This window comes from Bacillus rossius, chromosome 8 (genome assembly GCF_032445375.1).
Source record: "Bacillus rossius redtenbacheri isolate Brsri chromosome 8, Brsri_v3, whole genome shotgun sequence".
Taxonomy (NCBI): Eukaryota; Metazoa; Arthropoda; class Insecta; order Phasmatodea; family Bacillidae; genus Bacillus; species Bacillus rossius.
The window spans coordinates 56388548-56396375 of NC_086336.1; positions in this window are offsets into that span (position 1 = coordinate 56388548).

A 7828-nucleotide genomic window follows, 5' to 3' on the forward strand; every position below is an offset into this window, starting at 1 on the left:
CCCAGCTTATGTACCACCTCGGCCCCCTACCCCACTCGGCTCACCAGAAAGTTGGAACTCAACTCACCAGAAATATACGAAATATAAAATTACGCTATTTTTTTTTATTTTAACAACATTTATATTTTTTTTCACTGTAACTATTTTACACTAATGTTTTGTACATGCAACCGATAGATTTTAACGAGAGCTGACGATTGAAACTCAAACGAACGTCGTAGCTTCTCCGAGTCAAAAGTTATACTAAATTAATGGAAATCTAGAAAAACGCAGCAAAATGACCTCAAAATGGCGGCGCTTCCCCCTCCACCGCGCGCGATGCGTCACAGACCTCACTTAGCGTAACGAATTCTTTGTCCTTTAGCTATCCAGTGGTGTAATTAAATTTTGCATGGAGATAATAGATATGTAGCTGCAACACCAAACTGTATCCCCCGATTTTGTTACCGTTCTTTTTTTTTTTTTTAATTGCCTCCCACTATGGAAGCAATTTTAAAGACGTATTCAAGTCAAAAAGTAGTGTTTAGAATAAAAGGATACTGATTATAACTTAATAGCTTGATTAAAGTCAACCCAAGTTCTCGGCCCTGGAACGAGCCTGCGAGTTTCAAAGGGTAGTTTAATTTAGTTAAATAAAAGTTGAAATTTACCGATGGAACTTTAAAAATTGAAAATACATGCTTGATAGGCAGTTTAGTTGGAGGATGAATACGATTTTAGCTGCGCAGTTCGGGTAGTGCTGCAGCAGTTAGCAGTTTTGAAGTTAATTATAATTTTGTGTTTTCTTTATTATTAAAAAATACGATTGTGTACTATGTTTGGTTTGTTTAGGTTTTGAGTTTCCTAGGCAGTGGGCGTCCTCCCCCCCCCCCCCCTCCCCCCACACACTTCTGATTAGGCGTTATGGGGAATTAACGTCATTACACATGATACGCAAACACACAAAGTATAGCGTTCTATTAGTTTTTTTTTTATGTGTAAACATCTTAGGAGTAATTTCGTGAATGGAAAGGAAGTCACATGTAACGGAAATGTGTTACCACGGTGCTGCCATCTGTGGCGGATTGCGCGAACCAAAGTTCACAAAGCCAATAGGGAAAATTTGTAGTATTAAATATTTAGTGAATTTTAACAAGATAGACTGTATTTTAATAAACTTTCCTGTCGAAATCAGGTCCAAAGCAGTTGTTTTGTAATTTTTTTCCAAGTCTTTTTTAGCTTTAATTGTAGCCGTTTCATTATGTAGTTTAAAATTTCTGTCTGGTAATCAAATGATTCAGTAGTCGACGTAGCTACTTCGGCAACGAATTCTAGCGGCAGGTGCTGAAACTACGTGTGATTCGCGTCTAGAAATTTAGTTTAAAACACACTTTACGTGTATTCATCACGCTTGGAATTATTTAAAAAAAAAAAATTGTACGTTAAATTTCGTGTCCGTGTTTCGTATTACATATAAGTGTATTTGCAACATGAGAAAACATGAATTTGCTTGTTACCGAGGTCATATCTTACACATCGCTGGCGATTATTGAAAGACTCGCTCACATTTCCCCCCCTGCCCTTCCGAGTTTAAAGAACATAGTTTAAATATCTGTGATTTTATTCCTTCCAACTGTCATTATTCGAAATTTATCCACCTCAGGTACTCCAAGGAACCGCAAGTGCTTTATCACGTGTAGTTTGCGGGGTGTGAGACAGCGTGCAATGTTGTGATCGATAAGACTCTCTGCGTGATATCGAGATATCGTTGCTGGAGGCGTGCGTGTTTTCTTTGCGCTCAGCACGAGGTCAAACTTTGATAACGACACGAGTCCACGATCTCAAACAATTTGACTTTATCCCAGACGGGAGTGCACGCGTTCCAATTGACAGCAAAGGACAAGTAGTTTTGTATCTTAACTTCTTTATCGACTAAGAAGAACGCGTGGTACAGATTTTAAATGGGCTCCTTTAACAGCGGAAAAATACGATGAGCAACAGCATCGACGATTCAGACCTAAAGAAATACGAGCGAATTGAGTAAGCACGTACAAAGTATACATTTAATATTCCTTTTAAAAGCTCTCTCCAATATTAAATAACATAAATAAGATTAATACGCGCGCACCCACGAACAAGATAAATAAAAAAAAATTGACAATAAACTGAGTAAAACATGGGCACCACTTATGGAAAAGGAAGATTTAGAATAACATTATTTCTTCTGGAAACTTCTAGAAACTTCTTGAACATTTTTAGAACTTGATGTTGTATAATAACATCCTCAATTTTCTCCAATATTCCAAAATTATTGATTAAACGTTTTCGCATATTTCATACAGCGAATTTTTTTTTTTTTTTTTTTTTTTTTTTTTTTTTTTTTTTTTTTAAATTCTTTGTGCCTATCCAGCATTCAATAACGTAGAAAGAATTTTATTCAATGCCTACTAAAGAAGTTAAAAAAAAATTTTCATGTTTAGACACAATACTTCATAACGATTTAGAGCAAGGTTTAAGATAATGTTTAGAAGGTTTTGAGTTTCGCCCTTCTTTATATTGTATGAGTGTTCTGTGATGAATTGGCCAGCATAAACCCAAAGCTAACACGCGCACACACAAACATGTCCGCAGAGTGAGGGTCGGTACAGGAAGCGCAATACTCTGACGGCATGAAAGGGCACATCCGGCCAGTCACGGCGAGAAGTGACGAGCAGATATACAGCCGGCCACCGTGACACTGCACAAATCTTTAGTTTCGCGAACAGGAACTATCTTCTCGGGAAGCAACGCTCCGTCCAGGATGGGACGTATTGTCGGTAACGTGTGTCTGAAATTAAATTTTAACGGAACGTGCTTGCATTTCGATTATGAACTGTTAAATTGTTTCTGGCTCATCCTGAGCGTCTGGATAACATTTCATTGAACAAAGTCCAACAACCACCGCAAAACTTGACGGTATCGTAGATTTGGTTTAATTTAAATAATTAGTGGCAACGTCCTTGCTTACCATAGATTTTTGTGACGTGATCTTGTCCCCCGATCAGGCGTGGCTCCAGAAGAAAAAGGGGAGGGGGGGGGGGGCTAGTGGGGGCGATAGCCGCTTCCGAGCCCCGAATATTATTTATGTTTATTTCCGAGGGTATATTTATGTTTACTTAAATACTTAAATTAATGTGTTAAACTTTACTTACGTGAAAAAGATGTGTGAGGGTACGAACGTTCAGCATCTGAGAACATACATTTGTAAATAGCCCAATGTTTTTTTTTTACTAATTCAATGTAATGTTTCATAACTACATCTTTTCCCCTCACTATGTATCTTCCTGGAGGCTCCCTTGCCACTAATTAATTCATTTCGTCACGACGACAAATTGTCCAATGGTTGTAGAACTTTTGTTCATATAAACATTACTCATGAGCTTAGTGTTCCATGTTAAATACCTTCTCTGTTATTTGCAAGAAACACGTATTTCAGCTCCACCTTAAAAGGCTTGTACTAGCCTTGGGAATCACTTTAAACCGGAAGTCGTGTATATTTTTTTCAACTTATTTTGTCGTAATTAATCTGCAGCCTAACTTTGGCGGTCGAATTCAGACTCATTCTGTATAAGAGAAGTAAGTAGGGTAGTCCACACATATCTCAAAACAAAGAAAAAATATGTTTTGCAAAATTTATGTTTATGGCTATCAATAACAATTATGTAGTTTCCCCACCCGAATAGCGGAATCTTGCTACAAACGGGACATTTCCAGCAACTCTTACACCTTGATAAATATATTTTTTTTTTGCTAGTGCATTCAAGTGATTACAGTTCACAGTAGAGTTTTTGCTTGTTGGTTCATAATCCCTGACTCTTAGACAAGGTAAAATCTAAAAATAAAAAAAGAGGGGTAAGTAAGAAATAAACACGTCAATTACCTTGATAACATTTTATTTTATATATATATTTATTTATTTATATAAATATATGACCTTGACCGTAAACTCGAAATCTTTCATTTTCAACAAATTACGAAAAAAATTCCAAAAAATATAACAAAATTGCTTTCTTCAAATGTTTAGATACGCAATCTATCCCAGTCCTGGGTTAGATTCCCGGCGAGAGTAAATATGTAAATTATATATAAAAAAATTTAAAAATTATAAAAATTCTTACGTCACACCCGCTATCTTGGATTCTAGAAACGTTGCACTTTACGCTACACCCGCCATCTTTCAAATTTTGTGCTAAACAACTGGGATGAATTTTGAAAATTATTAAAAAGATTATTTAATAAGTTGTTTAAAAATATTTTTCTCCATCTTGGATTATGACGTCACGGCCACCATCTTAAAAATTCGTATAATCGTAAATAATTTGGGTACATTTTTTAAAATTTATATAAATATTATTTAATATCATTTTATTACTTTTTTTATTAAAAACGCACTTACATCATGGAGTCTTCGGTTCGAACTCGGCGAGAGAATATAAATGGCGATCGATTCTTCCTCCACGGAAGCCACCAACAGACTGACCTAAAACATGTTCTTTTGGTATAATTGCCTGAAATATGTTATATTAGCTATTTACGAAGAAGAAAATCTTGTGTTTCGGAGACTTCTGGCCTATACATCTACATTGAACATTACCTAGTCTCTGGTCTGAAGAAACTTGGCCTATATGTATAGCATTGTACATTAACTGGTTGGAATGTATTTCATGCATTAAAAAAAAATAGACTTTCGTGTTAGGCAACGCGACAACATGTTTAATTCGTCGGACAGGTTTCGTTTAGAGTCTTTTTTTGTTTTTTTAGAATGGTTAATAAACTCCACGAAGTGAAATAGGAAACAGAATTTAAATTAATTTTAAATTTTAGTAACTTTTATCACTGGTTGAGAAACGCACCAAGGATGAATATCAATTTAATCAAACAGTCTATTAATTGCAGATTATTTTAAACTAATGTTGGAATTTTTCTTAAATTTCCAGGGAAATAATTGGAGATTTCCAAGATGGCGTCGGAATTTCAAGATGGCTTCCAATTACAAAATGTTGGGCGTTCTGGAAATAAATAATTACTACACAATTCGGGTGAAAATTTAATATGGCGACAGCACACTTTAGCAGAAGAAAACATGGCAGCATCCAGCAGACGAAAACAACATGGCGGACGTGACGTCATACTATCTGGCGATATATATACCTTGGCATTAGTGGTGGGAGTTCAGTCTGTCAGTGGCTTCCGTGGAGGAAGGATACATCATTTTTATTTTGTTCTCACCAGGTTTGAACTGAAAACTCCATGACGTAAGTGCATTTTAAATTAAAATTAGATTAATTGATTTGTTATAAATTTTAAAAAAAATACGAATTTTTTGGATAATATTTACATATTTATAATATGGTGTCTGTAAGAAAAATTTCAACGATTTAGAATCCAAGATGGCGGCTGTAACGAACTGTGCAACGATGACGTAATACACAAACAAGATGGCAAGTGTAACTAAAAGTACGTTTCTAGAATTCGGGATGGTGACCGTAACGAAATGCGCAACGGTGATGTCTTAATTCAAAATAGCAGAATTTTTATTAAAATTTTTACTAATTTTATTATAAATTTTACAATTTTTTCGACTCAGTAAAATATCTTTTGTTTGAATTCCACCTGATAAAATTATTTTAAGTGCTGATTTAGCAACAGACATTCACTAATTAAATATAACTCTGAATAAAATTGCATGTCTCATTAAATTAAAAATTTTCACGCAGAGATAGATTTTTAATAAATAACCAGAAGCACTCGGAGAACATCAGCAGATATCTGGCCAAGAATAATCAGGAAGAATAAGAAAAGCAACAAAATATTGAAAGGAAAGGAATAATCAGGAGCACTAGAAGAAAACCATCAAAATATTGGCAGGAATAATAGGGAACACATGGATAAAACGAACGCACATTTTCCTTAATCATTATCACAGAATAACAGAAATAAATAAATAGAATAAATTATACAATATTATAAAAATAAATAATAGTTACAAAAAATCCTGGCTTGTGCTAGAACTCTATCATTGCTGAACAAAGTAGAAGAAAAAGACTATGTAGGAAAAGTATCCAGCTGGTTTCTGTCTTCAGTAAAACGTTTGGAACTTAGAATTAGGAAGTTCAAGCCAATGCAAAACTAAATGTTATTAGATTGTTAACTCTAGCAAGTGTTCCTGCAGTAGAGTAGAAATTGTGTAATTAATATTTTCTTTGTAAATTTGTTTTATTTAACGAACCTGTAATTTGTTTGGTAATTTTAATTGTATTATATTTTTTGCAACAGTCAAGGATCGAACCAGGGCTATCGATTCAGCCAATGAAAGAATTGCTGAATTTTTGGAAGAATTTTGTAATTTCTTCCGAATTTCTAGTTTAAAAATTACTGATTTCCAAGATGGTGGAAAATTTTAAAGATGGTGGGCGCAGTGGCGTAGCAAGTGGGTGGCAGAGATGGCCCCCGCCAGGGGCGTTGGAGCAGGGGGGGGAGGGGGCGCTGCCGCGACGGTTTCGTGGTTACTGAACGCTCCCCCCCTCTGTTTTAATCCAAGAGGGGGCGCCATTTTCAAGTCTGGCCAGGGGCGCCAGCCACCTTAGCTACGCCACTGGGTGGGCGCTATAGTTATAATTAATTACTTTTCTCTAGTGGGTAAAAATTAAACAAACATGGCGATAGCGCCCTCTGGCAGATGAAAACCTTAAGTCAGATCCAAGATGGCGTCCTCCAGCAGACGAAAACAAGAAGCCGGGCGTGACGTAATACTAGCTAGCAATATATCTACCTTGGCATTGGTGGTGGGAGGTCAGTCTGTTGGTGGCTTCCGTGGAGAAAGGATCCGTCGCCATTTTAATTTTTTGCTCTCGCCGGGTTCAAACCGAAGACTCCATGATGTAAGTGCGTTTTTAATAAAAAATTTATTAATATTATATTAAATAATATTTATATAACTTTTTAAAATGTTCCCAAGTGTTTACGATAATACTTACGAATTTTTAAGATGGTGGCCGTGACGTCATAATCCAAGATGGCGAAAACTCGTTTACTAGAAATTTTTACTAAATATTTTTTTTTTTAATTTTAAAAATTCATCCCAGTTTTTTAGCATAACATTTTAATGATGGCGGGCGTAACGTAAAGTGCAACGTTTCTTGAATCCAAGATGGCAGGTGTGACATAAGAAATTTTTTTTAATTTTTATATATAATTTACATATTTACTCTCGCCGGGAATCGAGCCTAGGACTGGAATGAATTGCGAAACTAAACATTTGAAGTAAGCATTTTTATTTGTAATATTTTGGTCAAAAATCAAAGATTTCGAGTTTTCGATAAAGGTCAAGGTCCATGACCTTGGTGGCTTATGGAGGCTTGCTTTAAGGAGTCTTAAGCCTCTTTTAGGAATTTTGAATCTTTCAAAGTCAAAAGTCCTTTGAGACGTACTGTATTTCGAAATTTTGAATTGTTGAGGAATAAAACAGTACATTTTTCCTCAAGACGGGTAATGTTCCCTCGAAATAAGGAAATTTCTAGGAATTTGTGTCTTTTTTTAAAGGTAATTTGACACCAAAATGGCCGCCGTGACGTCAGATGGTTGTCGGTCATTGACCACACCACACACCACGTCCTGAGCCCTGGGCCAGTAGGAACATTACATACTACTTGACTTCATCCGTCCGTCAGATTATTTTCCCAATAAAGTGTTATTAACAATCAGTGTTTTACGCGTTCGACGAACTATGTCATTCACGAACACAGATTGGCGCGTCTGAAGGGATCGAATCAGCTGTACGGTGGTTTTTAATGTACAGCGATTAGCTTTC